This window comes from Strix uralensis, chromosome 4 (genome assembly GCF_047716275.1).
Source record: "Strix uralensis isolate ZFMK-TIS-50842 chromosome 4, bStrUra1, whole genome shotgun sequence".
Lineage (NCBI taxonomy): Eukaryota > Metazoa > Chordata > Aves > Strigiformes > Strigidae > Strix > Strix uralensis.
Window position 1 is genome coordinate 45,180,019 of NC_133975.1, and position 17,541 is coordinate 45,197,559.

At 36.2% G+C, this 17,541-nt stretch overlaps 1 protein-coding gene across 2 annotated transcripts in view; it reads left to right on the top strand.

Moving 5' to 3' along the window:
• The window catches only part of MARCHF1 (membrane associated ring-CH-type finger 1), a 250,495-nt gene that overhangs the window by 69,157 nt on the left and 163,797 nt on the right, over positions 1 to 17,541 (top strand). For both annotated transcript variants that reach the window (XM_074866556.1, XM_074866554.1), the window contains exon 2: positions 11,889 to 11,967. The gene's annotated coding sequence lies outside the window, so the exon portion shown is untranslated. The remainder of the gene's footprint in view (positions 1 to 11,888; positions 11,968 to 17,541) is intronic.

The following is a 17,541-nucleotide window of genomic DNA, read 5'->3' on the forward strand; positions in this document are numbered from 1 at the left end:
AGTGCATAGAGACCAAAATATTTTGCAGAAGGTGATAGTATGGTGTTAGCATAATTCACCTAAAAAAAAAATCAACAGATGCAGAAACCTGGCTTCCTCAGTTCTGAGGCTCATGGGAAGTACTTGCATCTGCTTCATCTGGCTCTAGACCATCCATTGATCTTCCACTGTGCTCTTGTTTTCATGCCACGCCAGGGTGTGAAATGTTTGAAAGAGAAGAACCCTTCTAGTTGATCTGTCTGCACTGAAAAAACCTGAGATCAGTAGGGTTAGTGTCATCAGAAGAGTGGCTTAAAAAATTTTGGCCATATAGAGGTGAGAAACATGCCAAACATACTAAGTAGGGAAATAAATGCATCTATTGCAAAGTGCTGGGTTGTCACAGATGGCTTTTTTTTGGTCACTGTTATTCTAAGGTTAAAACCAAGGTCAAATATTCAAGTATTTTCACATAAGAATACAGTCTTAAGAGATAAAGGACAAGGTGGGTGATGTTGCTCTTCATATGAACACATAAGATCACAGGATTTCACAAGATGAATATGAAAATAACCTTCTCACGCACTGTGATTCTTAGTGCTAACTGTTGAGCTAGTGATTGACTAAAATTCCGATTTGCAGATAGTATATATGCTAATAAGTGGATGGACATGATGTTTTCATAACTTCATTGTGTCCCTTTGCCTGTTAGCATCATACCAGTGTAATCCAGATGGATTCTTGTCATCTTATCATGTTCCCTTTTGATTTGGGGAGTAGGAAAGACAAAAGAAAAATTGCGTGGTGTGTAAGGCATGTGATCTAACTGAATAGAACAAACTGAATGGGATATAGTTTATTCCGGTTCATTAAAAAAAGATATTTCAAATTACTGAATCTTTACCTTATTTTTTTTCTGCGACCATCACATATCTGGAAGTTAGGACAGTTTCCATAGTTATGTGTATGCTTTCATCTGAGTGAAAATTAAGGAGAAGAGTTTTCCTTTGCATATTTGGAAACATATCAGGGCTCCAAGGATCCAACAATTTGTTCAGTGAACATAGATTCCTTTCTGCTTTTTGGAAGTTCCACTCCTTGGATAGATGCTATGTGTACCTGAATTTTATGTATCAGTCAATAGACAGTAATCTGTGTTACATAAACCATTTCAGACACAATTTGGAATTACTCCAGAATTCTTAATATTTCATATTCCGAAAGAGAAAGGCTGTGGGACCTCACGCAGAAATCCAATGTATCTACTTTTGGTCATTATGGGACAGTAGTTTAAGGATTCAGTGACCTGTTATGGGCATGACACCTGACTTTTAGATTTGTTTTTTCATCCTTCAAGTTTAGGAGAATAATTGCTGTTTGTGTATTTTGTGCTCCTGATAGCTGTGTTGAAACCATGTGAAGAATGTTAATCTGTAAATGCTATAGGAAGGCTCAGGTTCTGCTTACTATGTTGTGGTTTAAGAATGTTTTAGGATTTTTCTTCATGTGATTTTACTGGAATTTGGAAAGAGGAAATCTACTTACAGTTGGATCACCTGATTTAAAACCGTTTGAATTGTAATTAAAATTACATGTCTAAATTGTCAAAATATTAATGAATCATGCAGTGGTTTCAGTTCCTATACCTTCATTCAGTTCCTATACTTTTATTGTGGCTGAAAGTTTGCAGTTCAGCAAATAAAATATCCAACCTTCAAAAAGAGACATTTGTTTGAATGTGCCTTGGCACCTGCCAATCTTTTAGTGAAATTTCATGGCAAAATTTCTGCACAAATCTTGAAATATTTTGCAAACTTGAAGCTTTTGGGGATTTATTGAATGTGAGGTCATTACTCACAGAATGGTCATGTAAAATGGTAACTATGGCAACTGCAGAGTATTGGAATGGAGGGTGAGGAGAGAGGTTTATGTGAAAGTAGTAAAATTCTTGAACATAGAAAATATCTTCAAAGAGCCTCCTCAGATGAAGACATTATATGGGTGTTTTATTTGTGTGAGGTTATTTTGTTTGCTAATGTCAAAGAAAATTAAACTTCCTGTGACTAGTCCTCCTCCAAGTTTATTTTAATGGGTACCACAGGTTTTAGAGAGGCTTATCTTACATTCCCTAATAATTCAAAGCTTGTGGAATATTCTTGGGGCTTTTAAAGGCATTGATCTCCTAGAATTTAATGCAGTGAAAACTAAGGCTATGAAAATACGTAGCTTAATATTTTGATGTGTCTTAGTTTTGTTATATAAATTGGAAAATATTAAAAGATCAATGAGAAAAGGAAAGAACAATAGCTTCTGAATTTTGAAAAAAGCTTTATGGAATAATTGTAGGTAAATGGTAAAGTTACTTAAATAGGTGTGTACAGAGAGAATGCTGTGCAATATTTTGATGTGAAGCCTGTGGGAACAGAAAATTGCAAGCGTTTTTCAAGGCATTCCAAGTTGCAACACTTAAGTCTTTTGAGAGCACCTACACCTGTTTATACTATATGACATCTCCAGCTTTTCTGATTTGTTGGGGTTTTTTTGTTTTGGTCTGTTGTGGTTTTTTTTTTTTTTTTTTAAACTTTAGGTAATTCCTATTCACAGAGCTGGATTTAATTTCTGTGATTTGTCCCATCAGTGCTGCTTCCCATTATGAACCTTTTACAGCAGTAAGACTGGATGGAAAAAGAAAAGTACCTGTTTATCCTGCTCACCTTTCCTAAGATTATATAGTTCACAGTTCGTACTGTCAATATGGATAGAAGTACTTTGTTCTATAGCTGGAGCAGATAAAATCGCAGTCATTGCTAATGACAAAGGAGTTTTTTTGATTTTGTTTTTTTTTTTTAAGTAGTAAGGTTTGTGTCTTTGAGTATCTTAATGCTTAGGCTGGATCTCTGGTGTCTTGTCAAAATGTTCTAACCATTAAGAACATCTCTGCCTTCCTCAATGTGCTTACCGTGTTTTGAAGTAAAGGTGAGCCTCATTCTGTTTTTCGTCTGAAAGACAGCACGGAGAATATTTGGAAAGAAGCATTTCGTGAATCTTTCTTTGAGTGCTGAACTCCCAGAAGGGTTTGGGGCTATTACTGAGCTTTAGACTGTGACTTCTAAAACATGCTGCCATTCTGATTTATATCGGGGGCAAGCTGAAGATCATGAATCATTGGCCAAGTCAGGTGTAGAAACTATGATGACATGACTTATATGATTCCATGACTTTGTCCTCTACTGTAGTGACAGGAACATGACCTTTAATTTCCTCTTATGTCATCCTTGTCATAAAGATACCTGGGATGTAATCTTTGCCCTGCTGAAGTTTATGGCAGTTTTGCTATTAACTTCAATGAAATCAGAACTTTACAAGTTGTGTATTACAGGGGAAAATGTAGAAGTTTTAGGCTCAGGTAATGTGAAATCTTTTTTCTTTTTTTTTTCTTTTCAATTGAATGCAAGTATGATTTCATTTTGCAATCTTGGTGACCTCTTAAAAATAATCTTTTTTTATCCTATACGAACATGGCTTTGCCATTCAGTCTTGTTGCTCGTTACAAGACGGACAATAGCAGAATCAGGAGCTAGAAAGCAGAAATAAAATGCAAGTATGTATTCATTTTCTCTTGTTAGTGATAATCCTCCCTTCCCTCAGCCTGAACAGGCACACTTCTTACCATGGCACATATTACGTCTTTGAATCATGTTTGATTCTAATGTAATGCAGAAGTGAATGGAAGTATAAAATCAAATCAGCAGAAGTTGAACTAACAGTTGAACTAAAAGTTAAACAGCTGAGGAGGCAGTGAAAATTTTTAGTTAAGGAGTGTGGTACTCAGTACAAAGGCTCAAGGATTTTTTGTTTTTAAATTAGTGGATTGTGGAATATATTTCAACACTTTGCTGATTCCTTCCTACTTGTAGAAAAATGTAGCTCCTCCTAGCTGCCAAGTGTAACCCCTGGTAATTATGATTCAAGCAAACAGTGGCAATGTCATTAGCTTAGATTACCTGTAACGAATGTCAGGACTTAGCTGTCATTGAAGTTGCCAAATAGGATACTGGGCAAAGCTTGTCTTAGTCCTCTGAAATACCTGCCCGCTTTCAAAATTTTCTACATGGAATAAGAGTCCAAGATTTTCCATTTCCTATTGATAGAATTCTTCTACAATGTAGACTCAACAGATTATTTGTTGTCTGTATTGTCACACAAAAGATACTGTAGGAACAAAGGTGGGTTTTATCTTCTGCGTGGGCTTGTCCAAATTGTACTGCAAATCCTGGTCTCTCTTCCTGTCTAATACTTGCACCTTAGTCTGTTGTCAGAAGGGGAGTGAGGTGGTGAGGTTGAAAGCTCCCGTTGTGCTGTTTTGTTGATGGCAAGCCAGCAGCACTGATTGACTTAATGCAAATGAGAGCTAGTTTTGCTCTGAGATCTAGTTTGATATTGTGTCATTCCTGATGGTAACCAAGCTTTAAAATTAATTTTCAATCAAAACATAATTTTGATGTCCTTTTAACCTTTTGGCTTCTTTTGCTGTTATGTATAAAGCATAAATATGCAGAAATTGCTTCTAAAAGAAATGCTTGTCACCAATAATCTTTTTTTAATCATAATTTTTTAAAAATCTTTGGCTTTTATTTTATGGTAGTACTGAATCCCAGACTGAAACCAGCTAATGGATTTCACAGAGAAAAGGCATAGTTACTATGGCTACACAGCACCCTGAAAGCTTAAAAGGACAAAGGATAAATGACTACGGTACTGGCTGCTTAGCCATTTCTAGAACAGATTCTAATAATTTAAAGGCTTTATAGTCTTTTAGACACTGTCAGAAAAAGCAGGATGTTATTCCTTTAAGAACTTGTATTTTATTTTTAGTTTAGATCATTACTTTTGAAGTAGCATATTTGAAAAATATTTTTCAAAATGTCCTCTGCTTTTAGCCAGTTTATTTCACATATATCTATTGCATGTAATGAAATTGACTATTACTGATCATTTTATCACTGATATTTTTACTATGGTATTTTAAAATTAGTAAAAATCTAATCCTTCTATGGACATATCACAGAGTAATTGTGGTTTGATGAAGACTTGCAGTAATGTACATTTTATAGCCTTCATTGTAGTTTTGGCTGAAAAGTTTTTGCCTTTGATTTTCTTATAAACCAATCTACATACTTAAGACAGACATTTTGTGTATAGTAAAGAATGATAAAACACATGCATGGTTAGATTCATACAGTTAAGCAATTGAATTACTGGTTTTTAGCATCACCTTGGTGACCTTAGTATCAGAGGTGCTGCTTCCTGCCTTTGCTTGAGAAATAAAATGTGTTAGAAATCATAAACATATCACTCATAAACTCAAGGGCATATTATAATGACCTGTTAAAAATAATGCAGAATAAAGTTTTTTAGAGTGTAATGATAAAATGCATCTATTGCTTACCACAAATAGATAGAAGTTCTGTCTAGTGATAATTGTAGGCAGTGTACTTTGGCCAATGGATAGTAGAAGATCATTGGGAAGGTACCAGGTGAGCTTACAGGTGGTTTTGTAAAGAGATATTTCATGTGCTCTTATTTGCAGGTGGAGGGCTCTTGTATTTGTATTTTGGATTTATCTGTCCAGCAACATTTGCATATATTTGTAAAGCAAACAAGACTGCTGCATATGCAACAGTCCTCCTGTTGTAGATCTGTCCTGTGCTCTAGAAATGCCACATATGCTACATTAGCCCATAGTGTCATTTATGTCTAAGACATGTAAAGAAGCTGTTCTACCTAAAAATATCAGAACTATTGTACACAACGTCACCATACAGACCAGCAACCTAGTCCAATCTATAAAGCCTGTTTGGACCAAATTCCAAGATGAGCAAAAGAGAATGCCTGGGAAAACCCAAGTAAATGTATTGGTGAAAGGAGGTGATGCTGGTAGAAAAATATTGTGGCAATTTCATCCTACTGCTTATTGTGGATCTGACTGCATAAATATGTAGTAGTTCTTATAGTAGCTCTCTACTATACACTAAAGTATGGTGCTGTAGAAGTGACCCAGAAGGTCTGATTACCTTTTAAATCTCCATTGTTTCTAGCTGCTGCTTCTGGTGTTGAACAGACAAATCTAAAATACAGATATCAGACTTTGAAATTCAGTAGGTCAGTTTTCCTAACTTAAGACAGTTCTTGTTTAATTTACAGTTTGAACAACACTTCTGTTACAATTTCACACAGAATCAGTGTGCTCAAGACTAATACAATATTTACAGAGGCATTTTTTTGAGTGCTTACTTTAAGAGTTTTTTCAGAAGATCTTCACTTAAAAATTATGTTGTATATTTCTACTGCTTCTTAAAATAGGGAGAAGGGGTTCTCAAGATAGATTCTCAGGTAAAATAAAAGTTACTTTCAGGAAGTCACTGTTACTAGTGTTTCATCTTGCATGAAAACATATTGAGAAATTTTCCTCTTATTTATATTTCTTTGATCATTGTAAACATGAGGAAGAAAAAATTAGATGGGCTATTAATGATTTGTAGGTGGTGATTTGTAGTTGGAAGTTGTCCCATAGTAAGTAGTCATTGTGGGCTTTTCATTCCAAATCTTACTTTCCAGCATAGTGTAACCTTATTCTTTAAAACTTGTATTGTGCACAATTTGTTTTGCTACATGTAACATAATGATTTTGAAATTTTAATCAAGTAAAAACTACCACTGGATTGACATGGTTTTTATAACATAGATCTCTCACTCCTGCCTCAGATGATTTAAATGTAATTGTCTCCAAAAAAGAAATTATAAAACCAATAAAATAAAATAAATGAATCCCCTAATTAGAGGTTTTTATTCATGGGTATTTGCTTCATTCATGTGGGGTTTTTTATTTGATTAAATGCTCCATTTATTTATTATTTACTTAAGTACTGCAGAAAAACATGCTGCTTGAAATTCAGGAGTGGATCAGTTAGCGCTTCAACAGAAGACCGGGACTATGTGATATTTCATGTTGCCATGGGAAACTGCTTTGCAAGAACATTTGCAGAGCAGATGGACCAAGATAAATAAAACACATACAGGTATTGAATTGAGATTGTGTAACAACAGGAAAACATGAATTCAAATCCATGTAGCATAGTTGTTTGATTTGTCCTTTTTTAATGGGTACGCTGATAGATTAATTTTCAGAACACAGTTCTTTATAGCAAACTTGTTTTGTCTTCCTTTAAATGGGATAGTATATTTTTGTGGTATTTTATCTTATGCCATTGATAAATAACTGTTTGATATGAATAGTTCAGTAGCGAAGGTTTCCTGTAGATTTTGCATATTCAACAAATCAAAGAAAATGTGAGGTTTATCTGCCTCATCTTCATGGTTATGCAAAATCAATAATGTCCTAACTTTATGCTGTAATCTACTACCTTTTGGGCTAGCCTTCAAAGTTACACCTAAGTACACAAACACTATGGAATGGAAAGTCTTTGTATTTCAGACATTACAATTTTGTTAGCTTCACATGCTCTTGACTATTGAGAGCTCTTCTGTCACCTGATACACTAGCTTTTTCTTCCTTGTTTTAAAAAAGAAAAAAAAAAAGATACATACCCTGCTTAAGAACTAGAATGTCTTTGTAATCATATGTTTGCCACAGAAGTTTGTTTCCTTAGCAACACTAACACAAAAGATACCCATGTAACTATATACATGCAACTTGCCTTTGTAAGGGTACATATGTACAGAAATCCACTGTATGTTTGTTTAACATGTACTCTTTGTTCTCCTTGTCAGTGAATAAAATAGGCATGTGCTGTTTAATTGTTTCCTAAGGAAATAGGTAGGTAGAGAATTTGAAATACAATTTGTAGTCACATCTTTTCAGAAACTCAAATTCAAACTTGTAAAAAGAAAAAGCTTCTGGAAAAATAAAAGCTTAATCTCCTGTCTTGAAGACATAGGATTTGAACTGCTAAAGGGTTTTTTTCTCCCTAAGTAATATATTGACTGTAAAACATTTCTTTGGACTTTTTATTTACAATCTATCTGTGCTTCTTTTCTTAATGAGTTATAAAACTTACTCCATGGGTTGATTTCTCCACATGCAGTGGAATAGTTCTTTGGGTCATGCTGTCATAAAGCCATGAATGCCCACATAACTATTGGTGCGAAATGCCATGAAATACCATACCACTGAGTACCATGCAGTTGATTCACATTTTTAGAGTGCATGCTAACAAATTTTTTTGAGTGGTCGGAGTAATGTTTTAGTTTTAAGTATATATTTCCATTATGAAACAAAATACATTTAATGTATTCTTTGTTAATCCATTTTAAATATCACATGTGAATATCTGCCTGAAGTTATATATTTATGTAAATTTTGCTTTTTCAAGGAAAGCTAGGAGAGGTAGAAACAGGAATTATTGTGGAAAATTTTATGGTTTCTACAATGAATTATGTCAGAGTATCTGAATTTCTTCCATTGCTTTTAATATAGGGTTGTAAAGTCTTGCCACTAATATCAGAGAGGCTAGAAGACATGTTGGTGTTCATTAGGGTCAGGGTTACTATATGTTGCTAGCTTTCAGCTATAACCTTTTTATGCTTTTTACACTAGCTAAAGCACAATAAGGTTGATTGTATTTTTTCATACATTGTGAAGATGAGATTTCATGGGTGATTAATTTAACCTCTTTTCAATTTATTTTAACAGAGCCCAGTTAAATAAAACAGTTTACAGAATCACAAAATTGTTGAGGTTGAAAGGGACCTCTGGAGATTGTCCAAGCCCCTGGTCAAAGCAGGGTCACCTAGAGCACGTTCCCCGGGACTATGTCCGGTTGGGTTTTGAATATCTTCAAGAATGGAGACTCTGCAACCATCTTGGGCAACCTGTACTATTTGTTGATCACCCTCACAAGAAGAAAAAATATTGTTATGTTTAAATGAGATGTCTTGTATTTAATTTATGCTCACTGCATCTTGTCCTTTCACTGGATGCCACTGAGAATAGTCTGGTGTTGCCTTACTCTGCCCCCCATCAGGTTTTTATAAACATGGGTAGGATCCCTCTGAGCCTTGTCTTCTCAAGGCCCCCATCTCTCTTAGCTTCTTCTCATACAAAAGATGTTCCAGTCCTTTAATTACTTTCATGACCTTTTGCTGGACTTGCTCCGGTAAGCTTATGACTCTCTTGTACTGGGGAGCCCAGGACTGGGCCCAGCATTCAGGATGGCTGACCAGTGCTGAGTAGAGAGAAGGTTCACCTCCCTCAATCTGCTGGTGATAGTCTTCCTAATGCAGCCCAGGTTGTTGTCAGCCGCCTTTGCTGTGAGGACACATTGCTGGCTCACAGCCAGTTTGTTGTCTCTCACATGCTTTTTTTGCCAATGTGCATGGCACTATTCCTGCCAGGTGCAGGACTTCATATTTCCCGTTGTTGAACTTTATGAGGTTACTGTTGGCCCATTTCTCAGCCTGTCAAGGTCCCTCTGAATGGGAACCCAACCCTCTGGTGTATCAACTACTCTTAGTTTTGTGTTATCTATAATAGATAATATTGTCTATTATCTGTTAACTTGCTGAAGGTGCACTCTGTTCCACCTTGCAAGTTACTGATGAGTTGAACAGTATTGGCTCTTGTATTGACACCTGAGCTGTGCCTTTGATGACTGGCCTCCAGCTGGACTTCATGCTGCTGATCTACAAGGCTTTGAGCCCAGCAGTTCAGCCAGTTTTCTATTCACCTCACTCTCTATTTATCTATTTCGTGTTTGCTCAGTTTATCAGGGAGGAGACAATGGGAGACAGAAATGGAAGCATTATTAAAGTCAAGTTAAGCAATGTTCAGTATTCTCTCCTTGTCCGTTGGACCAGCCTTCTCATTGTGAAAGGCTAGGAGGTTGGTCAGGCATAATTTCCCCTTTGTATATCCATGCTCATTACTTCCAAACACTTTCTTGTCCCTCTTGTGTTTGGCTATGGTTTTCAGGATTATTTTCTCAATTCCCTTTCCAGGGATTGAGGTAAGGCTGTGACTGCCCTGCAGTTTCCTGGATCCTCCTTGCCCTTTTTGAAAGTAGGGGCAATGTTTACTTTCTTCCAGTTCTCAGAATTTGCTCCCCACCCCGATCACTATGCTCTTTCATGATCTTTCAACGACTGAGTCATCTCACAATGACATCAGCCAGCTCCCTCAGTACATGTGGGTGCATTTCATTATGGCCCATGGATCTGTGTGTGTCCAGTTTGTTTAAATGTTTCCTAACCTGATTCTTCCCTATTGAGGGGGAATCTACCTTGCTCCAGGCTTTCTGACTGATCTCAGGGATCTGGGATTGCTGAGGGATGGCTTTATCAGTAAAGAGTGAGATGAAGAAGACATTCAGTGTATTTGCCTTCCTCATATCCTTTGTGACAGATTGCCATTAGCATTCAGCAGCGGGTGACCATTTTCCCTAGTCTTCCTTATGCTGCAGATACTCCAGTAGGAACATCTGTTTCCCTTCATGTTTGTGTGAGTTATCCTACACATGTCTTTTGTAATTGCGGTGAGGTCCAACTACATGCAGACCTCTTTCCTCCTGTTCCCTATGCTGTGTGCATTAGCATACAGGCTCTGGAGAGGTACAAAAGCATGCTGATTTCCCACAAAACGTAGGAGAGCTTTCCCCAGAATTCTGTCTGGTAGGCGTTTCCCTATGTATGTGGACACAGTTGGGGTGGGACCCCTACAGCCCTAGGTTTTTGCTTACAAGTTTTCTCCTATTCACATGGCCCTGTACTCTTTGCTTTCCAACCTGATCTTTCACATCCTCACTTGATTGTTGATCATCCTCTCCTGCCCCTGTTATTCCTAGTTTGAGTTGCTCATTACTGAATTGGCCATCCTGTTGGCAAAAATGTTTTTTCCCCGCTTAGGTGAATACCATCTCTGCTAAACAATCTTCTGTCCTTGTAGAGCATCCCATGATCATATGAAAACTATAACCCCATTGCCCACACCAACTGCACAGTAAATTGTTGATTTGTAGGATCTATTTATGCCTCCTCACACCACCTTTCTGGAAGGATTAGGGAGAAAACTGCCTGAGCTCTCCTGTCCTTGACACCCCCCCATCATACCCCACAACAATGCAGTCAATGCTTGATGCCCCAGGCATCGTCGTTGGTGCCAGTGTGGAAGAGCAGCAGAGGGTAATAGTCTACAGCAGTCTTTCCAGAATGTCCTGATCTGAGTCCCCGGCAAGCAGCAAACCTCCCTGGGCAACAGGTCAGGGTGGCAGCTGGGGGACCGCAGCAGGGAGTTGCTCACTGCAAACATCCATCTGCAAACAGGTTCCTGTGCAGCTCAGGTTTAGCTGCTTTGGGTCCTTTCCTGGACAGAGCTTGTATTTGTTGCCCTCATAAGACAACTATTTTACTTAAACGTTTAATGTGTTTTACTCTTTGTTTTGCAAGCAAATGTGTGTAAAAACATTGCTAACAAACAAATTGTGTGTTTTGACTTTTTTGTTTATTCTTGAACAGTATTCTGCTAATGCCATACGGGTTAGCTGGCAACAAAAATTTTTTTTTCACTAGTGTGGCTTATAGAGGGAAAATCACATATGGTTTTCCTGTGCTCAGGAAGATCAAGGATTAATCTTTAATTTATCTCAAATCAGTCTGAAAGTCTACAGAAAGATGAATGGGAACCAGTATCTGGTATAGGATTTGATAAAAGTTACTTAAGACTATCTTTCAAGTCCAGAAGTGTTGTTTTAGGTTGTACCATCTGGAAGACACCAGCATTAAAAATTTTACGAAAGCTTGCTTCATAACATGATTTAAGGCTATTAAGTTTAGGTATACAGTATTTCAACATGATATAACTAGTTTCACCTGTGTCTTGTTTCTATTTGTTCTAGGAAATGAACCCAGGAAGTAATGTGAAGGGCCATATGAAGCTCTGTCATAGCAGAAAATTACTAAAAGATTGTTTTACCTGTAAGTTCTTCTCTTCTGTTATTTACTATTAGATTATATTCATACTGCTGGAAAAAAAGGTTTTATTTTGGCATTTTGACTTACAGCTTGATGGTGATGAAAACCCTGCCACATGCCTTATCTTTAACGCCTGCTATTATTAACTTGCTATATTTTAGTGAAGAGCAAACATTTTTCCTCTGCTATTAAGGTTTTGAATATAAGGAGCAAGATTTTCATGTTGTGTCATTATAGGTTATACATCTGCTGTGATGGATGCTAAACTGCAATAGATTATTTTTCAGAAATTCTTTTAAAAGTGAATGAAAGGTAGAAAATGTCCAAACCTGTATGAGAGTATGAAACTTTTCCACTGAAAAGTTCTTTAGCAAAGATTGCCAGTGCAGGTGCCTGCTATGATTCAGATCTCTTCCGGATTGGTCATCTTTTCCCAGAGTTATTAAATTATATGATAGTGCCCTTTTCAGTTGTGCCACTTGTGGCAAAGAATTTTCTACGAGCTATAGTGAAATAATTTAATTTTATATACATCGCATAACAAACTACATTTGGAATTTAAACTGTTTTCATCTTGAGTCTGTCTACATCAAAATACTTATGCAAGTGAGAGAGATGGACTTGTCCTCCTTTGCAATACTGCAAGAAAAATATTAGAAGATCCATTTTACACAAAGAACCAAAAGCATTAGACAGGTTTTTTTGGCAGGTTCATGTAGCTGGTGGCAGAGCTGAGAACAGGATTCAGAAGTTCTTAGTCCCAATCAAGATTTATAGTTTGCAAATAAACTATAAGATGGGGAAGAGAAAAGCTTCCTACCTAGGTATCATTTATAAATATGCCTAAAAAGTATATCTTGAAGGAGATTGGGAATTTACAAGCTAGAATTTAACCAGTATTTTAATTTTTCTCCCTTGTATATGTAATTATCATAGCTTAACTAAACATCATCTAGTTAGCAAGTTCCTGAAAACTATAAGGGGGAAGGTACTAATGAAGAGGGTTTCAAAACTAATAGTAGCTGTTTAATCCTTTAAAAATAACTATTTCAGATTTTTTTCCTTATCTAGCACTCTATTTTATAGTAGCAACAACTCCTATGCCTGGGCATTGTAGGTAATTTAGTCTGACATAACCCACAACCAAACTAAAATTTTAAAATGCTCGTCTTCCATAATTCAAGCTCTTTATGAACATTCAGGAAATATTTTTATATTTACTTCTATTTTTTTTCCCAAGGTACTTCTTTTTTTTAGTATTTCTTAACTACTCTGATATAACTTGAGAGATGTTGAAACAAACATGAAGTGCAAATACAAGAAAATCTGTTAGAAATCAGAATCTCAGTTCTGCACTTTGTGTTGTAAAGTAAAAATTGAACATTGTTTTCTTCATTCTACTTCATGCAGTACTGGTGAAACTTCAGCAATTGCCCTGTGTATTAAGTGTATTAAAGTGACGCAGATGTTGAAGCTTTTCCTTTGGTTTTATCAAAGAATATGGAGGGGATATTCCAGAATATTTCAAGGAGACTTTTATGATTAGGCAAGGAACAGAGAAGAAAAACTGCTACTCTGATAATGCTGCCCTAAGAACTGAATTTTTCAAATTTTCAGTATTATTTGGTAGGCTTAATTACTTAGCACTAGTCAGGCGAGTGGATTTCCAATATCATAACAGTAGCCTTAAACTCAAACAGACTGAAAAGAGGTAAGATTGGTTTAGAACTAGCTAATTTATTTCAACTTTGTTTTCTCTTTCAATTGTTCTGTTCATCTTTTCATGTCTCTGAGAAATGCAAGTATTTCATATGTGTGTATATATATAAGTGTGTGTGTATCAGTTATAGATACTTATATTCATTGAAGATACAAAGTACAGCCTTGACTTGAAAAAATCTTAGGTGAGAATATGGAGAAAAGTCTGTGACAGGATACAAAAGTTGAGCCATGTTGCATGTTGAGCACTATAAACATTTGTTGACAACAAATGCATTATTTGGAGTCCTGCAGATATGCTGAATTCTTTCTGATTTTACTAGTGTGACTGCATCTGAGGACAAAATAACAGAAAATATGCATGGTTTTTCTGATCTAAAATGTCTATTTCTATATAGTTGCAGACAATTCTGGAGCCTGGTTAGAGAATGGGCAATATGTGAGCATGGAGGCATATTTTCTTCCTTGGCCTAAGAACTGATCCCATGTCTAGTCCTCCCAAGTGCACAGTGATGTGGTGTGTGTCATGAGTTATCACATACATGTGATACTAATGGAGTATAGACATTAATAAATTACATCAAAAGTACCATAGTTCTAAATTTCATTGCCATCATTTTTCTTATTATACAAAGCATTCTTCTCTAGGTATAACTTCAGTTTTGCAGAAGCATTGAAGATACTTCTGCACTTGACGTAAAAATCCTTCATGTGGTACCACTCTTATATGGAGCTGCAGGCTGCTTTGAAGCCCAGGAATTTGAGAAGTACAGTGGGCTAAAAAAACCTGCCTATACTCATTAAAGAGATTCAAATGGGCAAAGAAACTGTCTTCTTTTTTAGGAATTACAGGCGTCAGCCATACTCCAGAAGGATAATGGCCTGTCACTGGTCCTTACCACCAGTGGACATCTTTAATCTGCACTTGAGGTGTTTATGCTGTCTGATGCCCTAGCAAGAATGAGCAGAGGCTCCACTCTGTCACTTTGCTAATACACTGACTTTGTATTCTTTTCTGCATCTGGATCGTATGCAGTGACATAACAGAGAGAAGGATGTACTTCTGCCTCTGGTATATCTGTACTGAAATGCTGTCAGGACCATAATTTCTGTATAAATTATTTGTGCAGTTTTGACTATAGGCATTTGCAAATGCTAAGGATATTGTTGACAATTTCTGCAGACAATTCTTATCGGATAATCTGAACAGGAAGGAGCTTGTAAACACTGTTAAGGTAAACATAGTAGCAGTTTAAGAAGACTGACATCAGTCAATACAGATTTCTTTTAAGCATTTGACATACTGCTTTGGAAGCATGCTTCAGAGAAAAATACTGAGAAGAGGAGGAGAAAAGATCCTAGAGACTGACTGTTGATTTAATAAGGGCCTAATAAAAGAAGTAATAAGGTAATTTCTGTTTGAAATAACTTCTGACTCGTACTGTATACAGGCCAGAAGAAATAATATGCCTTATTTAACCAATTAAATCCTGCTTGGAGAACTGTAGACAAGCAATTCTGCTTCTATTTTCTTTGAATTCTCTTTTGAATTGGTTGTCAATAAGTTAATGAAGCTATGGCAGCACTCTGTATCTTCACAGATGGCTGGACTGGCTTATTTCAAGTCCTCCTATGCACCTCTATATTTAGAGCTTAATCTATTCACTTCTTGTTAAAGAAGTGGGGGACAGTATCACAGAGGCATGTTGCAAAGCAGCGTATATGCAGCTTCCTGCTGAAGGCTGCAACTGACTTTATAATTCACGTATTCAACCATCATATTGGTATAAACAGAAAAGACAACATGGGGAGGAAAAAGGATTATTATTATTATTATCATCATTATTATTATCATTATTATTATTTCTGAGTGCAGATTGCTAGGAGAGAGAAATCTAACATTTTTAAACCATGAGATAATTCCAATATATTTGCCTCAAGTCTTTTTGCTAGAAATAATTCCATGCTGTTAATGGTGATACTGATTAAAGTATTTCTGTTATACTGTTAAAGTATCTGGTAGTATTCCAAATCAGTCAATCAGTATTGTAAAACTGCCTGTCGTGATACACAGACAAATAACTATATAACTCACTGATTTGTAGATCATGGTGGCAATTACTTAATTATGATCAGTTTTGTAATTATTTTTTTTTCAAAGGGAGTTTGCATGTATTATTCCTATTAATGTTAGCTGGTGAATAAATAAGAAAACAGAAATCTTTTCTACCTCTTTTCCCCACAGCTGAATTGTTCTGTGTTCAGCTAATCACCATCAAAATAACACTTCTGTCCTGTGCTTATAAAAGATCAAAACTTTAGGTATTTTAGTATGTTCTATGTAAAATAAGTAGCAGCACAAAGTCTACTTCTATATGTTTATAGAAGCACAACAATTTATAAATATGATAGCCATTCATTTTGACAGAAATTTAAGAGCATGAGTGTTCTGTTTACATAGACAAAATGGTAAATTATTCCTTTTTATGAAAGACATGTTTGCTGATGCACAGTGACAAGAGTTCATAATTTTCTCTGAATACTTCCCTTGCTGGATCTCTGGAGCACTTAGCTTTTTCCCCTGTTCTTCTCATGCCCTCTGAAAAAAGGTTTGAAATACCTTCTTTTGATTCCACTGAGAATACAGGTTTGAGTCACTTATTTGGAGATCCTGATGAGAGTCCAGTGTAAGTATGGCAAAAGGTGAGGCTAACCCACTTGAAAAACAGAAAACACACTACCGAAATCCGTAGTAAGAGTTTAAATGATATGCATATAAACTGATGAAGAATAGCAGATTTTTTGTTTTGGGTCGTAGATGATTCCAAGACCCTAAGACCACATTAAGAGTGTCTTGCACAGCTCTAATTAAGGTTTCAGTGACCACTGGAGATGAATCTTCCCACTGCTCTCCCCATGCCTTTCTTTTGTCTTTCTGAAATAAACTGAGACTCGAACTTTAATCTCATATGTTACCTGGCATATGTTTTTGTGTTGGCTTCTGTGAATATGTTCAGGGGAATACAAGTTTTAATTGTAGCATTTTTGCACACTGTAAGCATCTTCCTGATCGTAAGCTAGTACAAAGCTATCTTGCAGAGTAAGGAGAGAAGAATTATTGTAAAGATCTTTAATTTTTTGCTTCATTACTTATTATGTAGATTTTTTTTGAAATAAAGGATATACTGAGGAATATAAATTGATATATCTGAACTGATGACACAAGGAAATACAACAGCTGTCCCTGGTGTTGCTTGTTAATTTACTGTGCTGAGGTATAATTTCATGCCTTGTTAAAATCTGACAGACAACTGTGATTTGCTGAAGGTAAAATAAGGGGACAGGCTTCGTTAAACTTCTGTGTTTTTAAAAATATATGATAACTAATTTCCACCAGTAGTATTGAAAACAGTGGTCAGGAAAAAATGTCCTATAAGTTAAAGGTGATGACACAGGAAAGAGTAGCAATACAACTCAACCAAAATATTTTATCCTTTGGAGTCAATACGCAGACAATGTTTTGCTTTAGGTATAAACTCCCTAAATCTCGGGTAGTGTCAGAATGCACGTATAGATATCAAAATGGTGCTAGTGAACACATGCACATCATTCATAAGCCAGCAGCCATGGTCAATATAAGGAAAGCTGGAGAATTGTGCAGGCTGTTTGGAAATTAAGAGGTTGATAGCTCATTATGGAATAAGCAATGCCAAATTTGAAAAAGTGCTGGTGAAAAAAAGGAAATAAAAGACACACAAAGAAAAAAGTGATTGCAACGAATTCTCAGGAACTGAAGATAAGGTACTCTATTTTGCTGATGAAAAAAAGTTTTAAAGGCCAGTGGGAGAGAAGGAAGGG